Source organism: Balaenoptera physalus, assembly GCF_965194825.1.
Source record: "Balaenoptera physalus genome assembly, chromosome: 17".
NCBI lineage: Eukaryota > Metazoa > Chordata > Mammalia > Artiodactyla > Balaenopteridae > Balaenoptera > Balaenoptera physalus.
Window position 1 is genome coordinate 74,053,385 of NC_138895.1, and position 15,862 is coordinate 74,069,246.

General features: G+C 41.3%; 1 long non-coding RNA gene across 7 annotated transcripts in view; it reads right to left on the bottom strand.

Moving 5' to 3' along the window:
* The window catches only part of LOC309647108, a 111,768-nt gene that overhangs the window by 33,892 nt on the left and 62,014 nt on the right, over window positions 1–15,862 (bottom strand). Inside the window, exon 6 of one of the 7 annotated variants that reach the window (XR_014255800.1) lies at window positions 6,811–11,876. The exons of 5 other annotated variants lie outside the window; for them this stretch is intronic. This is a non-coding gene — a long non-coding RNA (uncharacterized lncRNA). Of the gene's footprint in view, window positions 1–6,810; window positions 12,871–15,862 lie in introns of those variants that run through there. One more of the 7 variants, XR_014255801.1, reaches the window with a different exon arrangement.

The following is a 15,862-nucleotide window of genomic DNA, read 5'->3' on the forward strand; positions in this document are numbered from 1 at the left end:
GTTGATTTACAATATTGTGTTAGCTTCAGGTGTACAGCAAAGTGATTCAGATATATATATATGATGTATATATATATATATATATATATATATATAAATGTATGTGTTCAGATTCTTTTCCATTATAGATTACTACAAGATATTGAATATAGTTCTCTGTGATATATAGTAAGTCCTTATTGTTTATCTATTTTATATATATAGTAGTGTGTATCGCTTAATCCCCAAACTCCTAATTTATCAGTTTTAAGAGAAGCTGGTGATTCCGCCTTGTGCTTTTTCTGCTCTGCAGTGAACCTGGCTATGTCCAGATAAGGGCTGTTGAGCCTGGACACCAGAGTGAGGACAGGGAACAGAGTTGTAGGCAACCAATGGTAGAGAAACAGAAACTGAGGGTTTGGGGTATATGACGTGTTATCCAAGTTCACCATGATCACAGTCAGGCCTTAGTGGACTTTGAACAAGAATTCATATCCTACTTTCATCTTGTTGGATGTCCTATCCAGTCTCAGAGCCTCAGACTCAAATGCCTCTGGAAGCTGGGCAGGTAATTTCACATAATTCCAAAGCCAGTGGTAATTTTATTAGGGAGAGCTAGTGTCCGAAGAGAAAAGGGAAGTACAAGCCCCCGGCTGAAGGCATTCCAGTTCAGATGCTTTTTTTTTTTTTTTTTTTTTTTTAAAGATTTATTGATTGATTGATTGATTGATTGCTACGTTGGGTCTTCGTTTCTGTGCTAGGGCTTTCTCTAGTTGTGGCAAGTGGGGGCCACTCTTCATCGCGGTGCGCGGGCCTCTATCGTGGCCTCTCTTGTTGCGGAGCACAGGCTCCAGACGCGCAGGCTCAGTAGTTGTGGCTCACGGGCCTAGTCGCTCCGCGGCATGTGGGATCTTCCCAGACCAGGGCTCGAACCCGTGTCCCCTGCATTGGCAGGCAGATTCTCAACCACTGCGCCACCAGGGAAGCCCCTCAGATGCTTTTTAAGAGCTCTACCTAACCAAACCCATCTTCTGGATGAAATCAACCCTAGGACCACCAGTTGACCCTCCAGCTACACCAAGCAGACCTCTCAGTGCGGCCCAGGCTGGCAATTCCTCCAAGCTTATGAGGATTAGTTCTTAATAGACTGAAGCCTGAATTCCAAGCAACCAGGCAGGTTCTTCTATAGGGAGATCAATGTTAATGAAGAACACTGTACCTAGATACAAAGAATGGAATTTAAGCCATCTCAATACAGTTTCATGAATAAAGTTTAAATTTTTCTCATGATGTGCTCTAAGAAAAGCAAAGCAAACAGATTTCCTCAAGGAGAGATCACTCCCAAATATCTGACTTCCTTTCATCCATGCCATCCTGAAATCCTTGTTTAAGACAACTTCAATCACCAGAGAAGCACTAAAAGTCCTCTTTGGAGCTAATCTGTTCAGCAATGCCCCAGAAGAATGCAGACTGAATAGCAAGTCTAAGCAGATTCCCTGAGACTGGAGCTCTTGAAAGGACAGAGGGACCGTTTTCTTTAACATAAAAGGGAATGGAATACATTTGCTCTATTTTCTACTTTTCTGTTCTGAAACGTGAGAAACACTTTCAATGTGTTCCTTAGGCATCTCAAAAGAATAAACTATTTCTGGCCCCGCACACCCATTGCTCTTCGTGGAAATCATATTACACCCTCCCAGCGATTTCTCAGAAGAAAATCAAAGCTTTCGAGTCCGGAAACATTCAAAATAGTGTCCTTTCCTCAGAGCACACTGGTAGCTGTGTAGCTTCAGCCGCACTGGGGGAGTACGAGTTCATATCCTGCTATTGCTGGGCAGATGACATCACTCTTATTTTCCATAAAGAGTTGCTCCATATTATGCTGTTTGCTGAGCAAAACACACATATGTGAGGACTGTAGATGAAATATGCATGCAATGTGGGCCCAGGCCAACTTCATCTCTTAAAGGAAACAGCGATGGTATTTAAGCGATACTGATAAAATAACATTTTCTCTTCTGAATTTAAAAACAATTCCCAAGCCTGCATGGAATCAGTTCTTCCAAATAGTTTATAAACCTTTTGTTAAGTCCTCTTAACATAATAGTTTAATGTCTGGGAGTCACTAGATCTAACAGAAAATAATAGGGACTGTTTTCTAAGTGCTTATAACCGGCTGGGCACTTACATTTAACTCTCATCATAAGCCTCTTCTAATGGTGACATACTTCCCATTTTAGGGGTGATAAGTATCAAAACTGAGGTTCAGAGAGGTTTAGTAAACGGTGCAGTGTTAATACTGGAGCCTGGGCTTCCATCCCTGGCAAATCTGAGAGCAAACCTGGCTCTCCTTCCACCCCTGCTCATCAGAAAACAATGAATATTTGTCTTTCTCTGACCTACATGGGAAAAGAATCTAAAAAAGAGTGCATATATGTATATGTATAGCTGATTCACTTTGCTATGCACCTGAAACTAACACAACATTGTAAATCAACTATACTCTAATAAAAATTTTAAAACAGAAAGAAAACAATGAATAAGGTGAAAGGCGAATGAGTGTTTTTGATAACACATTTTTGAAATAGGATGACTTGCCAAATCTCTTCTCTCTGGAATGTTTCACAATCTGTTCCCTCGATTTTTTTTTTCTTCTTGAAGGCAGGCTGGAGTAATAGAAACAGGCACGTTGAGGCCTTTAGAAGCAAAATAGTATATAAAGTAAAGAAGTGACAGCGACTGCTGTCGTTCTGAAAGCACAAACTAAATCTCCACCAGGGTTTGATCATCTTTGAGTTTAAGCTGGAACATAACAGATTTGTGTCGCTGTCAATGCCATTAATTCTGGGATAGGATTACTAATATCTTTCCTTGTTCTTGTCTGCCTTAAGGCTTTTTCCAAGATACTGGGTGAAAAGAACCACTTCTCTTTAATATTGTTGGGAACTCCAAATGATCTTCTCACCAGCCCCCTTCTCTCCTCTCTCCCACATTTCTAAATCTTCCTAGGTGGCAAACTAAAAGATTGGCTCCTTTTGGCTTTTTTTTTTTTTTTTTTTGCCTTTTAGCAGCTGAATAACATTTGTTTCCCATCTCTCTCTTTTCTTCCCGACTCCTCCCCTTATCCCCACCCTGGAAAATTAAGCTTCTTCCAGTGAGGTCTTCCCCAGTAATCCCAGAGGTCTCTTCTTCTCAGTCCAATCAGTACAATCATTATCAAATTGAGAATTTCTCCAGAGCTTAAATTTTGACTCTTTGAGGCTGGGAACAGATAGTGCTAATGATAAAAACAAAAACCACTCTCCCCGCCCACCCAGAGAGCTTCACCAAATCACTCTCCCCACTCCTCAGGGGGATCTGCTGATATTACTAGAGTGAAGGATCAATCTAGAGTTGCCCTGGCAACAGTAATCAGCCTTGAGGACCTCCTCCTGGGCTGTTTGGATGCACTGGAGGGAAAAAGGGAATGGGGATGGGGAGCAAAGGTTTGTCCTCCCCATATTTTGAGGACTCCCTGGACAGCAGTTCACTGTGTTCACTGGGAGGGGTTCTTGGGGAGCCCACAGCCTGAAGAGGATCTGCTGTGATGAGACTGATTTCACTTAAGGGGCCCTTGAAATATGCATGCACATCCTAAAAGTTTTCAAGAACATTTGTCAGGAGCCAAATTTCCAGGGGGAGTTGGAAATTTATTATTTAACAGTAAACTCTACACTTATCAGTTGCTAAGATCTACACCACTCATTCTAGGATAGAAAATGAAAGAATCTGCTGAAATCCAGGCTGGGAGAGTAAGACTTGGTTGTCAGTGAAGACAAGGAGAAGGCAGGGTTGGTTGTCTAACCCCACCCCCTATGTTGATTCCAGCTTTAGCCCCGCTCCATTTTTAGAGAGTGATCTAAAAATATACTCCTGCATGCCTGTGGCTGTAATGTGTATATAAATTCAAAGCCTCAAAAGAGAGTGATTACACTGAGAAGCACAGATATACCAAAAAGCAGAGCTGGAGGATTCCTTCTACCTTCTGTATCAGGAGACGGCATGTGTGTGCATTAAACACACCTAAATGTTATCAGAGTTGATTTCACGAATAGGTTTTCTGTGTGGAGTAACTTACAGGACATCAAGGAAGACTGTTTTTCAGGTGTGATCCCATATTGCCCTTCCTCTCAGCCTAAAAAGACGTTTTTCACAAAACTAAAACTGTAAGAATAAAATCAGACACGGATTAAGGGTGTTCCATGTACGGGTGGTATGATCAGGCCCCCCAAGATGGCTGTCGCCTTGCTCTCTGTCCATCCCCTGCAGGACCAGTGCCTGCTTCACCTGCACCCTACTCCCATGGCTGACCTTCCTACATACTAGCCCCAACTCCTGCTGGTGGTCATTCCAACCTTTAGGTCAGAACATCTCCACCATGATAGCCTGGGAAGGGGTGGTGAGGGGCGGGGCGGGGCGGGGCGCCCCCTGCAAGTTTCCCTGGTAACCGATGAGCCAACCGGATGTCAATTCCCCCTATAATTGGTAACCCTCCCCCTCCACCCGGGAGCCGCCATGTCTCGCCCGCTGCCTGCCGCGCACGGTGGGGTGTTGCTCTGTGGCGGGAGAGGGAGATGCCACCGTCCCGAGACCCGCAGGAGTTCTTAGGATGGACTGACTGCCAAGTGAGGGTTCTTGGCTTCGCGACGCAGGAAAGAATCCAAGAGCCGGCCAAAGAAAAGTGAAGGCAAGTTTATTTAGAGGGATACACCCTCCATAGGCAGAACGCGGACTGTGTCTGAAACTGAGAGCGGCCCTGGGGCAGGTTTTTTATGGGCTAAGTAATTACCTGTGCTAACGAGTGGGAGGAATATTCTTGCTGTTTTGGGGAAGGGTGAGGCTTTCTGATGAATTGGGCCACTGCCCACTTTTTGGCTTTTTATGGTCCCCCTCGGAACTGTCGTGGCGTAAGGGGGAGTGACGTTGAGTGTCACAGTGAAGGTATAATGAGCTAAAAGGTCAACGCCTGGACTCCTCTCAAAGCCACCTTGGTTTCAGCTGGTTCTAGCCGGTCTTATCGCTCTGCCCCTTCATTTACCCGGCGTTTCTGTCCCGCCCCTTTCCCTCCTGCCTCAGCGCCAGGACCTTGCTTCGGAGGTGTAAGAGCCCCCATTCGCGAAACCATTGATGTCTCTGTTGCTGAGTCTGGGCTCTTTCTTTGGTCTCAAGGATGCGCAAGGTCAGGGAACATAGGCCTGCTGGGTGCAGCCCAACAATCGGCGGAGCAGCCAGGAGACCAAGGAAACTCCCGAGAGCCCCGAGATGTTGGGAAATGGGGACGAGGAATGGAGAGTGTTCGGGGGGCGTCCGCTAACACGTGGGTCCTGAAAGTAGTGGGAGAAATCCTGTGGTGGCTGCCCTTGATGAATGGGAGCCACCAAGAGAGTACGGAGAACTCGTAGACGCCCCTAAGGCTGGTGCAGAGATATTGACCGCCACTGCTGCGGGGGAAAAACAGGGCAGTGGCCACAGCTGTGGGCTGGCCGTTGCTTTTTTTTTTTTTTTAACATCTTTATTAGAGTATAATAGCTTTCCAGTGGTGTGTTAGTTTCTGCTTTATACCAAAGTGAATCAGCTATACATATATCCCCATATCTCCTCCCTCTTGGGTCTCCCTCCCTCCCACCCTCCCGATCCCAGACCTACTAGAGAATGGACTTGGCCCCTGCTTTTTATATTAAGAAAAGCCACAGAGGCCGAGCTAACAGCTGAGGCGAAGGTTAAACTGAATGCTGATGCACGTTCCTCTGAAAGTGAGGCATGTGCATGTGAGTGAATGATACGGATCACTGTCTATTACTGTTATTTGTTTACACTCACTTGGCTATTTAGAAACTTAAACATCCCTGAAAATGGCCAAAAATGGGAATCTTTTGACATTCTGAAACTGGTTTTTGCGTATACCCTTAGAGGAAGTTAGCTTTCTAGAAGGAATTGGTATTTCTCTTCCTGTGCCTTTGAGATATAAATGATCTACCTGGGCTCTCAGGAACTTAAATGTAATCCCTGAGAATAAAGGGGGGGGGGGAAAGAGGGCTTTTAAACTCTAGAAGGACAACTGTGAGATCTCTGTGTCTATATACATATATGTATGTCCACGTGCACCTTATAAATATGAGGTGTCTCTGCCTCCATATGGCATTGCCAAGATTGGTTTGTGGATGAGCTCTGTTTAATTGACTTAAAAGAAATTACACGCTTATATGAATTCTCAGAAAGCTCCAGAGTTTGCCCACATGCTGGTGAATGACTGATCTTGGTATAGTAGGTATCTTTCTCTCGATGCTCTTTAGCTGCTGGCGTCTGTATTGTATTTGCGGTGTCTGTTTGCAGTGCCCCGCTATGTAGCTGACCCCAGGGATATCATGGAAGACGGGAGGGCCAAGACTGTAAGGGTTGTGCGGAGTTTGTAGGAGTGCAGTGTCTGGTCAGGGCCCCCAAGATGACTGTCGCCTTGCTCTCTGTCCATCCCCTGCTGGACCAGTATCCGCTTCACCTGCACCCTACTCACATGGCTGACCTTCCTACATACTAGCCCCAACCCCAGCTGGCGATTGTTCTGACCTTTAGCACAGAACATCTCCATCATGATAGCTTATCAAGGGAGTGATGAGGGGTGGGCCCCTCTGCTGGTTTCCCTGGAAACTGATGAGCCCACCTGATGTCAATTCTCCCTGTAACTTGTAACCTCCCCTTCCCTCTGGGAGCAAAGACTGCCGCCATGTCCTGCCTGGAATGTGTGTGTGTGTGTGTGTGTGTGTGTGTGTGTGTGTGTATATATATATATATATATATATATATATATATATATTCTTTAATATAATGGAATACTACTCAGCCTTAAAAAAATAAATAGAAAATCCTGTGACTTACAACCACATGGCTGAACCTGGTAGATGTTATGCTAAGTGAAATAAACCAGCCACAGAAAGACACATTTTGCTTATCTCATTTATATGTGGAGTCTAAAATAGCCATACTCATAGCATCAGAGAGTAAAAGGGTACTTGCTAGAGGCTAGCGGATGGAGGAAATGGGGAGATTTTGGTCATAGGGTACAAAGTTTCAGTTACACAGGATGAATAAGTTCTGGAGATCTAAAGTACAGCATGGTGACTATAGTTAATGATTCTGTATTGTATACTTCAAATTTGACAAAAGTGAATCTTGTGTTCTCACCACACATTAAAAAAAAATAGTAACTATTTTTTGAGGTGATGGATATGTCCATTAGCTTTATTGTGGTGATCATTTCATGATGTATTGGTATATGAAAACATCACATTGTATACCTGGAATATATACAAGTTTTATTTGTCAATTGAACCATAAGAAGCTGGGGGAAAAAAAAACTTGGGTATGCTTTGGCCCCGGGGAACATTAACTCTGGTGCTTGGGGTAATAATAGAGGTTGAGAGAACTGGGGTTGTATAGCTAACCAAAATGTAGCGTGAAGGCCCTGGGCTCTGAGAACAGAGGAAGGGAGGGTTCAAGGATTGGTAAAGGGCAGCAGTCAGCAAACATGTTCTGTAAAGAGCCAGATAGTAAATATTTTCCACCCTACAGACCATATGGTCTCTGTTGCAACTACTCGACTCTGCTGCGGTAGCACAGAAGCCCCCATAGAGACAGTGAGTGAGTGATCATGGCTGTGTTTCAGTGAAATTTTATGGATTCCATAATGTGAATTCTACATAATTTTCACATGTCATGAAATATCATTCCTCTTTTGATTTTTTCCAACTACTCCACATTTAATAAACATTCGCAACACGGGCCATAGAAAAACACACAGCAAGCCAAATTTCACCCATGAGCCATAGTTTGTCCACTGCTAGTGTAGGTCATGGAAAGTCAGCAGAAGTCTCTTCCTCACAGGGAGAGACTACCCAGGGCTACCATGACGACCTGACCTTTCAGGATCCAGTCAACTTCCAGGTACTTTGGAAGGAAATGAATGTGTGTTTTTGGTCCCACTCCTACGTGCCAGGGCCTGAGCTTCATATACTTCGTCTTTGTTTAGCCTCTCCAAACTCCTGGGAGGTGGTGATATTACTCATTGCTTGTATTACAGCTGAAAAAGCCTTTGCCAGGATAACGACAGCCAGTAAGTGATAGGACTCTGGTCAGCAGTGTTGGCTGGCTCCAAAGCCCTTTCTCTGTTCATTGCACCCCACAGCCTAGCAGGACCAGAACTTGATCCAGGCAGGTCTTGACTTCATATTTATATTAGAACAGGTCACTCTTGTCTCGCTGACAGAGGAATAAAACTTTGGTGGAGCTGGCAGGTACGTAGCGATTTCTCATCCAACTCTTATTTTGCTGGACAAGTAGATGGCTTAGTAATGCTAGGCTTGAGGTGAGATATGAAAATGAATAGCAAAAATAGACTCCCATAGGGGTAATTCAAAGGACTCCCAACTAGGGGTAATTTTGCCACCTAGGAGACATTTGATTATGTCTAGAGATACATTTGGTTGTCACAGATGGGGAAGGAGATGCTGCTGGAATCTAGCAGATAAAAGCCAGGGATGCTGTAAGATATCCTACAAGGCACAGGAGAAACCACCACAAAAAATAATCATCTGGCCCCAAATATTAACAATGCTGCTGTTGAGAAATCCCACCTAGGGGTTCAGTATTTCTGCCATCCCTAAGGCTCAGCCCCCATCATGTCAAGTTTCTACTTTAAAAAAATCATTTTTGTGGCCCATGAGATAGCCTAAACATTTTTAAGATGATCTGTTTCCCTTTCCCCAGCCCAAAATACACCCGAGCCAATTACCAAGCGCTGTGCTCTAGCCACACCTGATTGCTTGAATTTCCCTGAAAATACCTGCTGCTTTTCTACATCTTCACCTTTGTTCAGGTTTTCTCTCTGCCTGGAACATCCTTCAGCCTATTCTCAATTACTGAAATTCTTCTCATTTTCCCAAATCTAGCTCAAATTTCACCTCCTCCTTTAAGCCATCAGTTGGATGTCCCTCTCTGATTTCCCCACAGTACTAACACTACAGCAGTGAAGAGAATCTAAGCTTGTACAGTACTCACTGGTTTTTCCCACTTGAACGCCCAACACTAGTCACCTTTGATACTTTCCTTGAGTTCACGAGTGTCTCTGATCATATCTGTTTCCTCTAAGTGCTTAACACCATGTCAGGCAGAGGGAAGGCACTGGATAAATCAGGAATGTTAAGTTGAATACACTTTGTTTGGAACAATGAAGAGAAAGGCAAGGAAGAAGACTAAAGATTGATTCAAGAAACAAACTGTCATATGCTTTTAACATTTCCAAAATCTGTTCTGCGAACCAACTTCCCATCTACCATTTAAAAGGAAACACTTTTTGTTTTCATACATTCAAGTCCCCTAGGAGCTGGAAGGGAAAACCAATATAGATAAGGACTCACTAGGCTGAGTAGAATGAGAACTGCTGCTACTCATCCCTCTCCACCTTGAGTAATCTGCCCTTGCTAGGGAGTCAAGGAGGCAAGCAGGGGAATTCTAATCACCCAGAAAAGGGCAGGATTTGTCCTTCTGTGTGAAGGACCAGGAAAGACTTCCCAAGTGGTCATCTCCATTGGTCTATGGGGGCATTATCTCTGATACAAAGAAAATACTTTTAGTGGGTGAATTTTCCCCATATACGTGTTGGTAATTCTAGTGTCAGATCAACCTTGGCAATAGTAGCAGCTTATTCTTGGACGAGCAACTCACCATCTTTGAGCCTCAATTTCTTTAACTACCAAATGGAGATACAAATATTAATGTTGTTGCTAGGAGAACATAGTATTAATAAAAAGCAGCATAATGTCTGAAAGTAGGGGCTTGATAAATGGCAGTTGTTTCCATTTTGAATAAGATGTCTCTGCCCCAATTGAGAGAAGTTAATGGTGAAATCATCCAAATTATTAAGCCAGTTATTGCCAATGCATTCCTATGAAACCTTTTGGAAGCTGAAATGCTTAAAGCAAAGAAGCAATTACCTTAGGACACACGTTGCTAACAGATGCACAAAGTAAATTGAAATTAAAGCACAGATGCTCACAGACACAGTTGAAAGTTATGGCAACTTGATGCTAAGAGTCATTCCTGGGAAAGGAGCTTGGTGGTGCCACTCTCCCTGATTGGGGTACATGCCTCTATAACAGCTGCTGCAAAACACATGCTGACCACTATTTTTACTTTTCACCTTTTTTCTTAAAAGCAAAATCCTCTTTAAATTTGTTTTGGTTAGCCAAAATAGGTACTGCTGTAGGTCTTTGTAAAAGTGAACTTTGAAAAGCAGGGGATATCTGTATTTCTTAAGCCTCCACAGAGAGCCCAAGAGTGAGCTGAATAGTTAGAAAGTGGGATTTCATCTCTGCCTTTAGGGATCTAGTGGTCTGGTAGAATATGATTCAAGCATAATGAAAGACTTTGTTTGAAGTAAATGTAAATTTTTGTGTTACAAACATCTAGTACTTTAGGTTTTAAAAAAAGAATGAGGTCAAATGAAGCAGGGACCAACAGAGCAAGCTTTAGGGAAGAAATGCCAGTGCCTGTGCCCTGAAGGGTGAGGGGGGTCTGGATAGGTGGGGAAGGGAAAGAGAAATATGCTTATTTTTAAACAGTCATTAAATGAGAAATGACCCAGAGAATAGCCTCACCTTGAAGGAAGCCAAAGTCATATTTAGTTTCTCAGAGAGAAAGCTGAAGTTCCCAAAGCATTTCTAAATGAGAATTGGTCGCTGTACCTTTTTATGATCCAACTATTTCCAGGTATGATTCCATTAAGTACCTTTTAAAGATTTCTGCTCTCACTCTCAGAAGCTCTGGGAAAGGACTCTTTGTGGTTTGACATTCCTTTTCATTTACTCTGGAGGAAAACTCATCATGAAAATTTCCATATGCTGATCTTCTCCTATACAGATTTATGTCAATAGTTTCCTTTTCAACAATTTTCAGACCACATGCTCTTTCCCAAGTCATTTCCCCTAGAAGTAATGCAGCAATAGCATGATTCATGGATTATGGGGACTGTGCAAAGTTATACAAGCAGGTATGACATTTCTACTTGGTAAAAGTCATTGTCCCAGAACATATCAAGTGGCAAGATTCACCCACTGGCTTGAGGTTCTTCTGTTGTAGTCAGTGATAAACTCATCCATGTTGTAGCAGGCTCTTGGTTTTATTAAGAGATTGTCATAATACCAATTTGTAATATAAGATTTATCCCATTGTAAAAATGACATAGGAATAGAAATGAGAAGCAATTGATAAATACAAAGTCACAAGATTGGAAGCTCTTAATTACCATATCCTCCCAATAATTGTGTGAAATTGGAAACAAGAAGTAAAAAATAAGTAACATGAGAATATTTAAGGTTTACAAATAACAAAACAGGTATCTCCTAAAGATCCATTACAAGCTTTTTGTGTTGAGATATTTCCATCCTCTTAAAGAGTGAATTTGAGTTTTGGAATGTACATACATTAATAGTTTTGAATAGTTTAGAAAATGTGTTTTAGTATGTACATTATGGTAGGCCAAAGAAGAGAGAGCATTAACCTAAAGTAGTGAATTACCCAAGTTCATACTTCCAAAAAGCCATAGAAAAATGTCCCCTCATTCTGAGTGCTTTTTATACTGGCCACATACACATTTCCTGAGGAGACACTTTCCTAGGCAGTCCCACATCCTTATAGCTTCAGACCAGAAAAGGTACATATTGGAAAGGGAACTGGACCAATGTCAGAAGATGAGGATCTCGGTCTGTTACCTACCATTAGGGCATCGTTTTCCTTCTGCCCCACTTTCATCCTTGAAATGAGGATGTGACTAGAGAAACTTTGTCTCACCATCACTGTCTTCTAGTCTAAATTAAAAAGAATCAATGAAAATGAACAATGGCCAGCATACAAGGAGTAATCTTTATGTGTTAGGCATCATGACAAGCACTTCCCATGCATTTTCTGACTCAACACATAGAGCTGTTGGCCAGGATTAATGAGTTTCTACATGGAAAGCACAGAACACAGTGCCTGGTATATAGATCTCTGAACTTAAAAAGATAAAGGAAGGGAGAGAAATAAACTCTATTTGTCAGATACTATTATTTTCCCCATTTTAAATGAGAGGACCCTAAGGTTGTAGAGAGGTGAGATAATCTGCCCGAGGTCACCCAAGCGACATCGTGAATCCATGACAAATCCCTCAAATCCAAAGTCCAGATCTAATTGGTGTTTATAAATCTAAAAATGTGAAAGTTGTACAACCGTGGAGCAAAGACGTCCGTACTTTTTTCAACAAAATTATGAGGTGTCAAAGTTTTAAAAAGTACTGTTTTTTGGTGATGCAAGTGCAAAGAGAACTAGCAGTAATGGTAAGCTAAGACTTAACCAGAGGTATACATGGGATCAGAATTTACAAGATGGATGTGTTTCAGGTTCATGCATTACTGAGTAGTGCATTACATTTAAAGTTTGTTTCACATTTCATGTACTTCCCAGAACAGAAATATATAATATCATAACTTGGGTTTGTTATGTTTATATTCTTATTGAAACTTCTAATAAAGTTGTGTTTCACTATTAAAAAATGGCCACAGTTCTGATTTCGCAAAAGATGGGCTTCCTTCCTTGTTTTATTTTTTCATCCACTTGTTATTCCACTTACTTGTTCAAAAGCACATCAATTGACCAAAGCTCTATTGATACTCAGAAGAGGAAGGGGGTATTTTGCTGGAGAATTAAGGAAGTCTTTTCAGAAGGATTACAGGCTGAATACAGGGTGGATGCATGAGAAGCAGTTCGCTGGTTATCTGAGGGAGAAGGGAGTCAGTGGTCAGGCATCCCAGGCAGAGGGTTCCTCTACAAGGAACAACAGAAGATGGTCTTTTTGAGACGGTGAGAAGTTCAGGGAGTGGTTGCAGGCTGTTGGAGAGGTCAAGAGGGTTTTTTGCTGTTTAGGAGTGGGAGAAGGTCATTGCTAGATGACAGTAGTCAGTTTTGAGCCACATACCAAAGGGTTTGAGTTGAGTGGGTAATTTACATTAGAAAGCAAATTGAAAGGGATTTGGAAAGGAAAGCTGTAGTCATTCCACTGGGTGCGGACAAGAGGGGTTCAGACTAGTTTCCTGGTTATAAGAAAATGGGACCATTTTATACTCTGAAAATTTATTTCAGTCATAAGCCCTCTTACTTTTATATCTCCTTACACTTTGAAAAAACAATTTCATGAACATCCCTGCTCTAAAATTCAGGAACCATAAGGATTTAGGTCAATGATCTTTGAAATTTCCCTGTAGTGTAATATTGACTACCCTGCTTGCAACCATCTGCTGTATCTGTGGCCAGAAATACTATTCCAGTTTCCTTCTCCTGCTGCACCACAACCTGATGGCAGCTCTTCTTTCTCCTATGTACATCAAATCCAGAAGAAGAACACCTCTTTTAGGCTGCCTTTCTTTTTTTTTAAACATTTTATTGGAGTATAACTGCTTTACAATGGTGTGTTAGTTTCTGCTTTATAACAAAGTGAATCAGCTATACATATACATATATCCCCATATCTCCTCCCTCTTGCGTCTCCCTCCCAACCTCCCTATCCCAACCCTCTAGGTGGTTACAGAGCACCGAGCTGATCTCCCTGTGCTATGTGGCTGCTTCCCACTAGCTAGCTACTGCCTTTCTTAATTCTTCCATTCTTGCTCCCTCCGTCCTCTCCTTCTTTCTTTTCACTCACGTTTCTCCCTTCATTCTCTCCTTCCCTCTTCCTCCCATCTTTCCTTCTTCTTTTTTTCCTTTAAGAAACATTTAATGGAAGGCTTCTATGGGGCAAAGGCTGCATTATACAACTCAGGTTAACTGATAAATAATGGCATAATTTTGTCCCTAAAGCCATCATTGTACGGTGGGGAAGAAAAATGAGTTTATAATTTTCAATAAACCTATAATACAGGGCAGTATAAATTTACTTTTTTTTTTTTTAATTTTTTTGACTTTTACTCTATGAGGATCCATAGATCTTATATTGCCAGAAATGTCTATCATGGTATTGCATACCTTATCAAGCATACACCTAAATCTTTTTCAGTGTCTTCATTGAAATCACATTCATTCCGTGTCCTACTTCCTCATATCTGTGACTCCTTAGCTAAGGGACAGTTGGACAGAATATTTTCTCTGATTATGGTATGTTTGCAGATTTTAGATTTCCTGTTCTAGTGTCCCAGTGACTTCAAAACACTAGTCTTCATTTTTTTTTTTTTAAGTTGGTTACTATCCAAAGAACACATTTAATGTCAGACAGACGTAATCACTCTCATTTTCTGGATCAGAAACCTAGAGAAATAAAATGACTTTCCCAGGGTTTTTCATTCCTATTCTAGCTATCTCCTCTGCATGCTCCTAAACTATCTTTGGCTTATATTTCAAAACTGGCTTTTACAGGTGATTTTTAGAAAACTAAATTTCTGAAGAACATACAATATTCTTTAGATAGGACAAAAAAAATGCAAACAAGAGATGGGACTTTTTTCTTAATTTCTTTCTTGGATGGTTTGTTGTTAGTGTATAGGGATACAAGATATTTCTCTGCATTAATTTTGTATCCTGCAACTTTACCAAATTCATTGAGCTCTAGTAGTTTTCTAGTAGCATCTTTAGGATTTTTATGTATACTATCATGTCATCTGCAAACAATGACAGGTCTACTTCTTTTCCAGTTTGGATTCTTTTTATTTCTTTTTCTTCTCTGATTGCTGTGGCTAGGACTTCCAAAACTATGTTGAATAAAAGTGGCAAGAGTGGACACCCTTCTCTTGTTCCTGATCTTAGAGGAAATGCTTTCAGTTTTTCACCATTGAGAATGATGTTTGCTGTGGGTTTGTCACATATGGCCTTTATTATGTTGAGGTAGGTTCCCTCTATGCCCACTTTCTGGAGAGTTTTTTTTTTATCATAAATGGTGTTGAATTTTGTCAAAAGCTTTTTCTGCATCTATTGAGATAATCATCTGGTTTTTATTCTTCAGTTTGTTAATGTGGTGTATCACATTGATTGATTATGTACATTGAAGAATCCTTGCATCACTGGGATAAACCCCACTTGATCATGATCCTTTTTACTGTATTGATCCTTTTACTGTATTGTTGGATTTGGATTGCTAGTATTTTGTTGAGGATTTTTGAGTCTATGTTCATCAGTGATATTGGCCTGTAATTTTCTTCTTTTGTAGTATCTTTGGTTTTGGTATCAGGGTGATGGTGGACTCATAGAATGAGTTTGGGAGTGTTCCTTCCTCTGCAGTTTTTTGGAAGAGTTTCAGAAAGATAGGTGTTAACTCTTCTCTAAATGTTTGGTAGAATTTGCCTGTGAAGCCCTCTGGTCCTGGACTTTTGTTTGTTGGTAGTTTTTAAATCACAGTTTCAGTTTTAGTACTTATGATTGGCCTGTTCATGTTTTCTATTTCTTCCTGGTTCAGTCTTAGGAGATTGTACCTTTCTAAGAATTTGTCCATTTCTTCTAGGTTGTCCATTTTATTGGCATATAGTTGCTTGTAGTAGTCTCTTTTAATCCTTTGTATTTCTGTGGTGTCAGTTGTTACTTCTCCTTTTTCATTTCTAAGTTTATTGATTTGAGTCCTCTTCCTTTTTTTCTTTGATTAGTCTGGTGAAAGGTTTATCAATTTTGTTTGTTTTCAAAGAGCCAGGTTTTAGTTTCATTGATCTTTCCTATTGTCTTCTTCATCTCTATTTCATTTATTAATGCTCTGATCTTTACAATTTCTTTCTTTCTACTAACTTTGGATTTTATTTGTTTTTCTTTCTCGAGTTGCTTTAGGTGTAAGGTTAGGTTGTTT